The following is a 12,912-nucleotide window of genomic DNA, read 5'->3' on the forward strand; positions in this document are numbered from 1 at the left end:
GGCTGACTCTCTGTGTTTGCTTTGATGTGTTAGGCAGATCCCCTAGAGTTCTTAGTTCTTGCTAGGTTATCTTATGTAGTATGTTTCCTTTATATTTGACTTGCACTACTTCGTTCTTCTCCTCTGCGTGTGCTCCAAAGGTGACTCTTGTGTATATTGTCCTGTTCAAGAAGATCTTTAATTGTTTTTTGCTTGTGAGTAGGTGGGGTTAACTCCTAGGCTGACTCGTTGTGGGACTTGGCTCTGCCCACCGCAGGGCGTTCTGCTGTGTGAGGGTTGACCACTTAAATGTGGTTTGGCCTCTATGGGCTCTAGTGCCTGCAGAGAATTCCCTCTGGGTGTGTGACTTGTAGGTCAAACCCAGTAGTACTCTGGTTTGGTCTGGAGTTGGCCTCTGGATATGTTGAATCTTGTGCCTCAAACTGGGCCCTGGTAGGGCAGTTTCGGAACAAAGCAAATCACCAAGCACAACAGCAACAACAACAACAAAGAAAAAAATCAAATACATTCACATGTAAAAACACCCGATAGCCCCCACTCGACACAGGCAAAGATATCAAAGATATAAAGACAAAGCAAAAGAAAACAATACAAAGCAAAACGAAAAGCAGCGCCAGTCTTGGCTTAAGCCCACCAAGTAATGTCCAGGTTGTCCTCTGCTGTACCAAAGAGCCCCCTGCTTATTGCGCAGGCAGAGCCGGTCACCTGGTGCCCAGAGTGACTTTGGGACTGTAGATTTGAATGTGTGGGCCTGAGGGATCTGGATGAAAGTTTTTACAAAGTCAGTGCAGTTTCTGCCCTTGCCTGCACATATGCACACTGAGAGTAGCACCACCAGCCTTGTATCCAGTACTCCTGAGTCTTAGGGTACTTCTACAGTGTGTGTGTGTATGGGGGCGGGTGAGGGCGGGAGATTGCTGAGCTGCTGAAAGCCCAGAGCTGCATCTGCCGCTTACTGCTGATCCCTGGGAGAGTCTCGACAGTTGCACTTGCCCTGCCATAGGCAGGCCAGAAAGGGTGGGGTCTAGGGATGGAGGCGTCTTCTCTCTCCCAGTCCAGTGGCGCGTCACCCTCTTCCCGCAGGCCAGAAAAGGTGGTGGCTGGGGGTGGAGGAGTCTCTTCTCTCCTAGCCCAGCCAAAATCACACTCTTCCCAGGCTCTTCCCTGGGTCAGGGCTGCCTGTCAGGCTTCCCAGAGCCTGAGCACTACTATGGCTCCTCTGTAATCTGACACTACTCCTCAGTTCAGGGGCCAGTTTAAGTCTCTGGAAGGACGGGGGTAGGATTGGAAGAGCGGGGAGGAGGGGCCCAGATATGGAGTCTGTGTTCTTAGTCCACCCTAGGGCCCACTAGCTGCCCTCCCGGTGGGAGAGATAAGCCGTGGGCCGCAGGGAAAGAGCCCACCTTCTGGTCTATGTGCTCTCCGTTCCGCCCTGGGATCCCATGCGTGCCCGGAGCTGCGGGTGACACCGCAGTTTGTGCCACCGCGGTTTCTGCCGCCGCCGCCGCTGCTGGCCGGGACCCCACCGCTGCCCGCGCATTTTCACTCTGCTCCCTTCCTTCCTTCCCCTGCTCGCCCAATTAGCGCACCTTCAAGTAATCCTACCACGAGTCTCTTAGCTGTTCTGTGTGATAAGCAAAGAGTTCTTTGATGGGTTATAGGTCCCGTTTGTAATAAGATCCGGAGGAGAACTCAGAAAGTGCGCCCCGCTGCTGCCATTCCTATGACGTCATCCTCCGAAAGTAGTTTTAAGAGAGAAATTTATATCATTACAGGCCTATCTCAAGAAACAAGAAAAATCCCAAAATACTAACCTCACCTTACACCTTAAAGAATTAGAAAAAGAAGAACAAGTGAAACCCAAGGTTAGCAGATGAAAGGAAATAACAAAAATCAGAGGAGAACTAAATGAAATAGATAATGTGACAAAGAGCTGGTTCTTTGAAAAGATTAACAAAATTGACAAGCCCTTGGCTAGACTCACTTAGATTAAAAGAGAGAAGACACTAATTAACAAAATCAGAAATGAAAAAGGGGAAGTTATCACAGACACCAGAGAAAGACAAAGGATCATCCAAGAATACTATGAAGGAGTATATGCCACCAAATTCAATAACCTAGAAGATATGGACTAGTTCTTAGAAAAATACAGCCTCCCTAGGCTGAACCATGAAGTACTGGAAAATCTAAATAGATCATTCACCAGTAAGGAAATTGAATCATTCATCGGAAACCTTCCTAAAAGCAAAAGTCCAGGACCAGATGGCTTCACTAATGAATTCTACCAAGCCTTCAAAGAGGATCTAATACGAATCCTGCTCAAACTCTTCCAAAAAATTGAAGAAGAGACAGTACTCCCTAACTCATTCTATGAGGTTAACATTACCCTGACACCAAAATCTGGTAAGGACAACACAAAAAAAGAAAACTACAGACCAGTATCTCTGGTGAATACCAATGCCAAAATCCTAAACAAAATTCTAGCAAATCGAATACAACAATGCATTAAAAAGATTATTCGTGATGATTAAGTGGGGTTCATCCCAGGGGCACAAGGATGGTTCAACATCCGCAAATCCATCAATGTGATACATCACATAAACGAAATAAAGGACAAAAATCATATGGTTTTATCAATTGATGCAGAAAAAGCATTTGACAAGATAGAACATCCATTTATGATTAAAACAAAAAAATAGGTATAGAAGAAAAATACCTTAACATAATAAAGGCCATATATGACACACCCTCAGCTAATCTCATAATTAACAGTGAAAAACTGAAGCTCTTCGCTCTACGTTCAGGAACAATACGACAGGGTTGTCCCCTATCACCTCTGCTTTTCAACATAGTGTTGGAAGTCCTTGCCAGAGCAATCAGGCAAGAGAAAGAAATAAAAGGCATCCAAATTGGGATTGAAGAAGTTAAATTCTCACTCTTTGTAGATGACATGATGCTATATATAGAAAACCCTAAAGACTCCACCAAAAAGCTATTAGAAACAATCAACGAATTCAGTAAAATTGCCGGCTACGAAATCAACGTACAAAAGTACATTGTATTCCTATATACTAACAATGAAATCTTAGAAAAATACAAGAGATAATTTCTTTTGCAATTGCAGCAAAAAGAATAAAATACCTAGGAATAAACTTAACCAAGGATGTGAAAGACCTATATGCTGAAAACTGTAAGACGTTTTTTAAAGAAATTGAAGAAGACACAAAGAAATGGAAAGATATTCCATGCTCAGTGATTGGAAGAATCAACATAGTTAAAATGGCCATATTACCCAATGTAATATACAAATTTAATGCAATCCCCATCAAAATCCCAAAGGCATTTTTTAAAGAAATAGAACAGAAAATCATCAGATTTGTTGGAAAACACGAAAGACCCCAAATAGCCAAAGCAATCTTAAGAAAAAAGAACAATACTGGAGGTATCACACTCCCTGACTTTAGCTTGTACTACAGGGCAACAAGAATCAAAACAGCATGGTATTGGCAGAAAAACAGACATAATGGAATAGAATTGAGAACCCAGAAATGAAACCACATAAATATGGACAGATAATTTTTGACAAAGAAGCAAAAAACATACAATGGAGAAAATACAGCCTCTTCAATAATTGGTGCTGGCAGAATTGGATAGCCACGTGAAAAGAATGAAACTGGACTGCTATCTGTCACCATGTACCAAAATTAATTCAAAATGGATCAAAGACTTATGCATAAGGCCTGACACAATCAACTGCATAGAAGAAAACATAGGTACGAAACTTATGGACCTTGGGTTCAAAGAGCATTTTATGAATTTGACTCCAAAGGCAAGGGAAGTAAAACCTAAAATAAACGAATGGGACTATATGAAACTTAAAAGCTTCTGTACAGCAAAAGAAACCATCGACAAAAGAAAGAGGCAACCAACTGAATGGGAGAAGATTTTTGCAAACAGTGCCTCTGATAAGGGACTAATATCCAAAATATACAAGGAACTCATGAAACTCAACAACAAAAAAACAACCCAATTGAAAAATTGGCAGGCGACCTGAAGAGACATTTCTCCGAAGACATACAAATGGCAAATAGACACATGAAAAAATGCTCAACATTACTAATCATCAGAGAAATGCAAATGAAAACCACAATGAGATATCGCCTTACCCCAGTCAGAATGGCTATCATCAACGAGACAAATAGTAACAAGAGTTGGAGAGGCTGTGAAGAAAAAGGAACCCTCATACACTGTTGGTGGGAATGCAGACTGGTGCAGTCGTTATGGAAGGCAGTGTGGAGGTTCCTCAAAAAATTATGAATAGAATTACCATATGACCCAGCAATCCCTCTCCTGGCTATCTACCCAAAAAATCTGAAAACATCTACACATAAAGACACGTGTGCTCCAATGTTCATTGCAGCTTTGTTTACGGTGGTCAAGACATGGAAACAACCAAAATGTCCTCTGATAGATGAACGATAGTCGGATAAAGAAGTTGTGGTATATATACACAATGGAATACTATTCAGCGGTAAGAAAAGATGATATAGGAACATTTGTGACAACATGGATGGATCTTGAGAGAATAATGCTAAGGGAAAGAAGTCAGACAGAAAAAGCAGAGAACCATATGATTTCACTGATATGTGGTATATAAACCAAAAACAACAAAAGAACAAGACAAACAAATGAGAAACAAAAACCCACAGACACAGACAATAGTTTAGTGGTTACCAGAGGGTAAGGAGGTGGGGGGTGGGAGATGAGGGTAAGGGGGATCAAGTATACGGTGATGGAAGGAGAACTGACTCTGGGTGGGGAACACACAATGGGATTTATAGATGATGTAATACAGAATTGTACACCTGAAATCTATGTAATTTTACTAACAATTGTCACCGCAAGAAATTAAAAAAAAAACTACCTTGAGACAAATGAAAATGAAAATACAACTTTATGAAAATTATGGGATGCAGCAAAAGCAGTTAAAAGAGGAAAGTTTGTAGCTATACAGGGCTATGTCAAGAATCAGGAAAAATCCCAAATAAACAATCTAAATTTACATCTAAACAAACTAGAAAAAGAGGTACACACAAAACCCAAAGTAAGTAGAAGTAATGAAAATAATAAAGGTCACAGCAGAAATAAATGAAATAGAAAATAGAAAAATAATAGAAAAGATTAATGAAACAAAAGAGTTGGTTACCAGAGGGTAAAGCAGGAGGAGAGATGGTAGAAAAGGGTAAAGGGGGTCAAATATATGATGATAGAAGGAGAACCGATTTTGGGTGCTGAGCACACAATGTGATGATATATAGATGATATATTATGGAAATGTACACATGAAAACTATGTAGTTTTACAAACCATTGTTACCCCAATTTAAAAAAAAGAAACAAAGAGCTGGTTCTTAAAAATGATAAATAAAATTGACAAGCCTCTAGCAAGATCTATCAAGCAGAAAAGAGAGAGAACACAAATAAATAAAATCAGGAACGAAAGAGGAGGGATTATAAGTGACACTACAGATACACAAAGGATCATTAAAGAATACTATGAACAATTATAGGCCGACAAACTTGACAATCTAGAAAAATGGATAAATTTTTAGGAACATACAAACTTCCAAAGCTAAAGCAGGAAGAAACAGAGAATCTGAATAGACTAACTAGTAGCAATGAAACTGAAGCAGGAGGAAAACAAAAAAAAACTCCCCACAAGCAAAAGCCCAGGTCACGAGGGCTTCACAGGTGAATTCTACCAAACATTTAAAGAAGAATTAGTACCTATCTTCAAACAATTTGAAAAAAAAATTGAAGAGGAAGGAACACCTCCAAACTCATTCTACGAGGCCAGCGTTACTGACACCAAAACCAGACAAAAACAATACAAAGAAAGAGAATTACAGGCCAATATTTCTGATGAACATATATGCAAAAATTTTCAACAAATTATTAGCAAACCAATATTCAATAGTACATAAAAAGGATACACCATGATCAAGTGGGATTTATACCAGGAATACAAGAGTGTTCTGAATAATATCTTCAGAACAATTAATGTGATTTATCACATCGACAAAACCAAGGATAAGCATCATAGGATTATCCCAATAGGTGCAGAAAAAGCATTTGACAAAATTCAACATCCATTTACGATAAAAATTGTCCACAAAGTGGGTATAGGAGGAACTTACCACTTTGATAAAGGCTATATACAATAAGCCCACAGCTAACATCATACTCAATGGTGAAAAGCTACAAGCTTTTCCTCTAAGCAGGAAGAAGACAAGTATGCCCACACTCACCACTACTATTCCACATAGTACTGGAAGTCCTGGCCACAGCAATCAGTCAAGGAAAAGAAATAAAACACATTCAAATTGCAAAGGAAAAAGTAAAACTGTCATTATTTGCATATGATGATACTATATAAAAAAAATCCTAAAGAATACACTAAAAAATTAACAGAATAAAGAATTCAGTATAATAGCAAGATGCAAAATTAATATACAGAAATTTGTCACGTTTCTAAATACTAATAATGACCAATCAGAAAGTGAAATTAAGAAAACGATCCCATTTACAAGTGCATCAAAAAACTAAAATATCTAGGAATAAATTTAATCAAGGAGGTGAAAGATCTGCACTCTGAAAACTGTAACATTGAAGAAAGAAATTGAAGAGGACAGATAAATGGAAGGACATACAATTTTCATGGATTGTAAGGATTAATATTGTTAAAATGACCATACTACCCAAAGAAATCTACAGATTCAATGAAATGCCTATCAAAATACTAATGTCATTTTTCTCAGAACTAGAACAAATAATCCTAGATTTATATGGAACCACTAAAGACCTCAAATAACCAAAGCAATCTCTAGAAAGAAGAACAAAGTTGGAGATATCATGACACTTGATCTCAAAATATACTACAAAGCTGTAATAATCAAAACAGTATTGTACCACTACAAAAACAGACACAAACAGAATAGGGAGTCCAGAAATAAACCCTAGCTTATATGGTCCACTAGTCTATGACAAAGGAGGTAAAAATATACAATGGACTAATGACAATCTCTTCACCAAATGGTGTTGAGAAAACTGGACAGATACATGCAAAAACAAAAAAAAAAAAAGAGAAAGAAACTGGACCACTCTTACGCCATATATAAAAATAAACTCAAAATGAGTTAAAGACTTACGTGTAAAACCAGATACCATAAAACGAGAAGAAAACATAAACAGTAAACTATTTGACATCAGTGAGTAACATATTTTTGGATACATCTCCTCAAGCAAGGGAAACAAAAGCAAAAATAAACAAATAGGACTTCATTAAACTAAAAATCTTTGGCACAGAAAAGGAAACATTGAAGAAAACAAAAAGACAACCTACTGAATGGGAGAATATAGTCGTAAATGATATATCCAATAAAGAGTTGATATCCAAAATATATAGGAAATTCATACAACTTAATAATAAAAAAATCAACAATCTGATTGAAAAATGGGCAGAGGACATGAAAAGACATTTCTCCAAAGAAGACATACATATGGCCAACAGATAATATGAAAAGATACTCAATATCACTAATCATCAGGGAAATGCAAATCAAAACCACAATGAGATATCACCTCACTCCGGTCAGAATGGCTATTATCACAAAGTCAAAAAATAACATGTGTTGATGAGGATGTGGAGAAAAGTGTACTGTTGTGCACTGTTGGTGGGACTGCAAACTGGTGCCGCCCCTAAGGAAAACAGTATGGAGGTTCCTCAAAAAACTAAAAATAGATATACCACAAGACCCAGCAATTCCACTTCTGGGTATTTATCCAAATAAAACAAGAACACTAATTCAGAAAGATATATGCACGCCTATGTTCACTGCAGTATTATGTAAAATAGCCACGATATGGGAGCAACCTATGTGCCCATCAATAAATGAATGGATAAAGAAGTGGTGCATATATATACACAATGTAATATTATGCAATAATAAAAAAAATCAAATCTTGCTATTTGCATTAAAATTGATATATCTAGAGAATATTATCCTATGTGGAATAAATCAGGCAGAGAAAGACAAATACCGTCTGGTTTCGCTTATATGTGGAATCTAAAAGCACGAAACAAGTGAACAAACAAAACAAAAACAGACTCAGAAACAGAGACCAAAGGGATGGTTACCAGAAGGGAGTGGGTGGGGGAATAAGTGAAAAGGGGAAAGAGAATATAGTTAATAATACTGTGATAAGTGTGCATGGTGACCAATGATTACTAGAATTAGTGGGGTGATCACATTGTAAGTTATAAAAATTTTGAATACTATATTTCACACCTGAAACTAATATAACCAATATAATATTGTATACCAACTATACGTAAATAAAAAAAATTAGTATCTTTCAAATTGGGGTGATTATTATCTTGGGAATATTTCTTATGATTATTTACAAGATTTATGTATGCTGTACAAACACTAAAAGAAAACCAAGGCATGTGCCAGTTCATGCTGTGATCACTATAAATTAGCTCATTGAACACAATTAGCCATTGATATGTAAAAATAATTGGTCCTTTCCTAATGCTTTAACCTAAAATTGGCATAAATTTTGGTGGGTTATAAGACCCATAAACGGCAAGTGGGTCTCTAACTGATATCCTCCCTCTGAAGGACCAGGGAAGGCATTGCCACCCTGACAATGAGGGACTTTAAAATGTTTTGTTTGATGTTTTCTGAAAGAAAAATCCTGATCAAAAGAGGGAAATGAGGAAAGAGTGAAGATAGGGAATATATAAAATGGAGTCACTTTAACCAAGCTGCTAAAATTATTAATATAATTGAGGCATGAGGAAAGACTATTCTTATAACTAGCCTGGGAACTTAAATTTTTAAAAAATTTTCCAGTCCTGTGTCAATGCCTGGAAATACATCTGGACCTCCAGATAGCGCTCTACTTACCCCTTCAAAGGACTCACTTATCCAGACCAGCTGATTACCCCATGATTACATCCACCTGACATCCATTATCTGGACAACGGGATGTGACCAGACATCTGGTGCCCATCTTCAGGACCACCTGACATCAGGACCATCTGGCATCCATCATCCTGACTGTAATCTGAGTGACAACCATACGGGACCAATCCTAGAGCTAAGAATGCAGGGCGGAAAATTCTTAAGAATATACTTTTTACTACAATAACTTTTTTTTAAATTAAAGTTTATTGGGGTGACAATTGTTAGTAAAGTTACATACATTTCAAGTGACTTTTAACTTTTCTTTCTTTTTTGGAACAATTGTAGGTTTTTGCCTAGCTGTGTTTCCAGTTTGCAAAGTCTAAGACTCTTGAATAAATCTCTATCACTTAGGTATTTCTAGCAAAGCCTCCAGAGTCTTTTTGTTTCTTTGACAATTCAAGACAACAGAATTGTCTTTTTGTTTCAAGACAACTGAGGAAAAAGGCATACTGCTACCTAACACCACAATATTAATACCCAATAAAATATGGGTAAAAAAGTAAAAATGAAGATATTTTAAAAATCCTTTAAGAGTATTAGAAGAAAATAATGGTGTTTTAACATTTTTTAAAAGTTTATTGGGGTGACAATAGTTAGTAAAGTTACATAGATTTCAGGTGAACAATTCTGTATTACATCATCTATAAATCCCATTGTGTGTTCACCATCCAGAGTCAGTTCTCCTTCCATCACCATATATTTGATCCCATTCACCCTCATCTACCATCCCTCCCCCATTACCCTCTGGTAACCACTAAACTATTGTCTATGTCTATGAATTTTTGTGTTTTAACATTCTTGAGATGGGGGAAAACTTTCCAAAAAATGATACCCACCCACACCTCCACAAAAATAAATTGCAGAAGATATTAGAAGAAAACACGTTTATAATCTTGGGATGGGGAGGCGGTCCTACCAAAGAAGGAACACAGGATCTCCAAGAAGATTGAGGGCGTTGCTGGGAGACTCCGGTTCCCGCGCAGGGGCGGCTTCCATGGCAGAGCACCCACGGCCCGCCCGCCCTTCCCTGCGCCCGCCCTTCCCTGCGCCCGCTGCTCGGTCCCAGGCGGGCGCACTCACCAGCCTCCACAGACAAAGGGCGCTCCGCCCCCTGACACCGCCTCCGCCCCCAGTCCAAGCCGAAGCGGGAGAGGGTGAGAGCCCTGATGCCGGAGCCAATGACTCCCAGTGACTGTGCCGTGGGCTCTACCAGCGCCCGGCGCCAGGTGGGCTCTGAAGAAACCCCCGCAATGGCGTCCACGCTCCGCTGGCTTTGGATCCCCAATACGCATGCGCCAGTGGCGCTTAGGGCGGATCGCTTCCCACCTGCCCCGGACCTCCTCGCCGCTGCCGCGCTGTGTGCTTTTCACCAGGGCGGGCTAACCGAGGAAGCGTGGGCCTCGGCCCACGACCCTCAAAGGATTTCGCGTTCTGAGGGGGCCCAGGAGGAGGTGGTGAAGACCCTCCCATAGCCCTTGCCAATCAGAAACATTGGACTGCCTGGCTCCGGCGCGGTGTCCTCTCTTCGTCCCCAAGGCAACAACACAATCCATCGTTCTACTCAGTCCTGGAATACCGCCCCCCTCTGCTCATTTTATATCCACGAAACTCTAAATGTAATAATAATTGGATACATTTTTATTTTTTGCAATACAGGTCTACTGATGAGAATAATGAAATCCTTTTAATGAGGATAACATTTTGCTTAATTGGGATTCAAAATTAGTTCTCCATCACCAAAATGGATTGCTAAGGTTCATCTGTTAATGCTGGTCTATAATAAGATTTTAGAGAATTACATCTTTGAAAAATTTTCAAATAGATACTGCCAAATACTGGTATCCGGAAGCATATGATTTAAATTGAGCATATTCATTGCTTGGAAGGCATTTATAGAATTTTATTATATTCTCTTGACATTTGCCTTTTAGCACCTCATTAAACTGTAGATTAATCACTTCTAAGTTTAGGTTAAGTAGCAGCTCCTCAACTACACAGTTAAGTGTATTTAGAAATACAGAAATGTCGTTTGTACTTGCACAGAGGTGCAAAAGTGCTAACAATAGTTAGTGCTTGGAAATGTATCCTCTGCTGATTTTGCATGAGGTAGAGATCTCACTTCTTGTTTTAATTTTTTTCCGTATAACTTTGTATTAATTTCAGATGTGCAGCACAGTGGTTAGACATTTGTATAATTTAAGAAGAGATCCCCCTTACTAGTCTAGTACCCACCTGGCACTATACATAGCTATTACCATATTATGACTAAATTCTCTATGCTTTACATCCTCATGACTATTTTGTAACTACCAGTTTGTACTTCTTAATCCCTTCACCTTTTTTATCCTGTCCTCCAAACCTTCTCCCATCTATTACCCCAATAATTCTAGAACCCATCTGACCCCATACTTATTACAATATTATTGATTATATTCCTTCTGTAGGGTATACCCTACATCCCCATGACTACTTTGTAACAACAAATTTGTATTTCTTAATCCATTCCCATTTTTACCCATCCCCTCAATACCCCTCCCATTTGGCAACCATCAAAATGTTTTTGTATCTATCAGTGTGTTTCTGGTTTTTAAAATTTTTTTTAATTTTTCTATTTTTTTAATTAAAGTTTATTGGGGTGATATATAGGTTACATAGGTTTCAGGTACTTATGTAATACTGTATACATCATCTATATATCACATTGTGTGTTCACCAACCAGAGTAAGTTCTCTTTCCATCACCATGTATTTTATCCCTTTTACCACCCTCCTTCCCCCCCATCCACTTGTAACCACTAAACTATTGTCTGTGTCTATGAGTTTTCTTTTCTTCATTTGTTTGTCTTGTTCTTTTGTTGTTTTCAGTTTTACATACCACATATCAGTGAAATCACATGGTTCTCTAATTTTTCTCTGACTTATTTCGCTTAGCATTATAATCTCAAGATCCATCCATGTTGTCGCAAATGGCACTATTTCATTTTATGGCAGAATAGTATTCCATTGTGTATATATACCACATCTTCTTTATTCAATCATCTATTGAATGACACTTTGGTTGTTTCCATGTCTTGGCCACCGTTAATGAAGCTGCAGTGAACATCAGAGCACAAATATCTTTACAGATATATGTTTTCAGACTTTTTGGGTAGATACCCAGGAGAGGGATTGCTGGGTCATATGGAAATTCTATTCGTAATTTTTTGAGGAACCTCCACACTGGCTTGTATAGCGAATGCACCAATCTGCATTCCCACCAACAGTGTATGAGGGTTCCTTTTTCTCCACAGCCTCTCCAACACTTGTTATTATTTGTCTTGTTGATGACAGCCATTCTAACTGGGGTGAGGTGATATCTTATTGTAGTTTTTATTTGCATTTCTCTGATGATTAGTGATGTTGAGCATTTTTTCACGTCTATTGGCCATTTGTATGTCCTCTTTGGAGAAGTGTCTATTCAGGTCCTCTGCCCATTTTTTAATTAAATTTTTTTTTTTTTTTTGGTTGCTGTTGAGTTGTCTGAGTTCCTTATATATTTTGGATCTTAGCCTCTTGTCAGAGGTGTTGTTTGCAAAAATCTTCTCCGATTCAGTTGGTTGCCTCTTTATTTTGTTGATGGTTTCTTTCCCTGTGCAGAAGCTTTTTAGTTTGATATAGTCCCATTCATTTATTTTAGCTTTTACTTCCCTTGCCTTTGAAGTAAAATTTATAAATTACTCTTTGAACCAGAGGTCCTAAGTTTAGTACAGTGGTACCTCGGTTTTCGAACATAATCCATTCTGGAAGACTGTTTGAGTTCTGAAACGTTCGAAAACAGCGGAGCCGATAGCCAGGCCTCAGGATCTTGCATTCAGTGGAAGCCGCATAACAAGTTCAACTTCT

General features: G+C 38.7%; 1 protein-coding gene across 3 annotated transcripts in view; it reads right to left on the reverse strand.

Annotated features, from left to right (window-relative positions):
- ZNF713 (zinc finger protein 713) overlaps positions 1 to 10,445 on the reverse strand; it is a 56,299-nt gene extending 45,854 nt beyond the window's left edge. Inside the window, exon 1 of one of the 3 annotated variants that reach the window (XM_033110860.1) lies at positions 10,112 to 10,445. The gene's annotated coding sequence lies outside the window, so the exon portion shown is untranslated. Of the gene's footprint in view, positions 1 to 8,971; positions 9,101 to 9,947; positions 10,054 to 10,111 lie in introns of those variants that run through there. The other 2 variants (XM_033110861.1, XM_033110862.1) reach the window with 2 other exon arrangements.
- Positions 10,446 to 12,912: the final 2,467 nt, after the last annotated feature.

This window comes from Rhinolophus ferrumequinum, chromosome 7 (genome assembly GCF_004115265.2).
Source record: "Rhinolophus ferrumequinum isolate MPI-CBG mRhiFer1 chromosome 7, mRhiFer1_v1.p, whole genome shotgun sequence".
NCBI lineage: Eukaryota > Metazoa > Chordata > Mammalia > Chiroptera > Rhinolophidae > Rhinolophus > Rhinolophus ferrumequinum.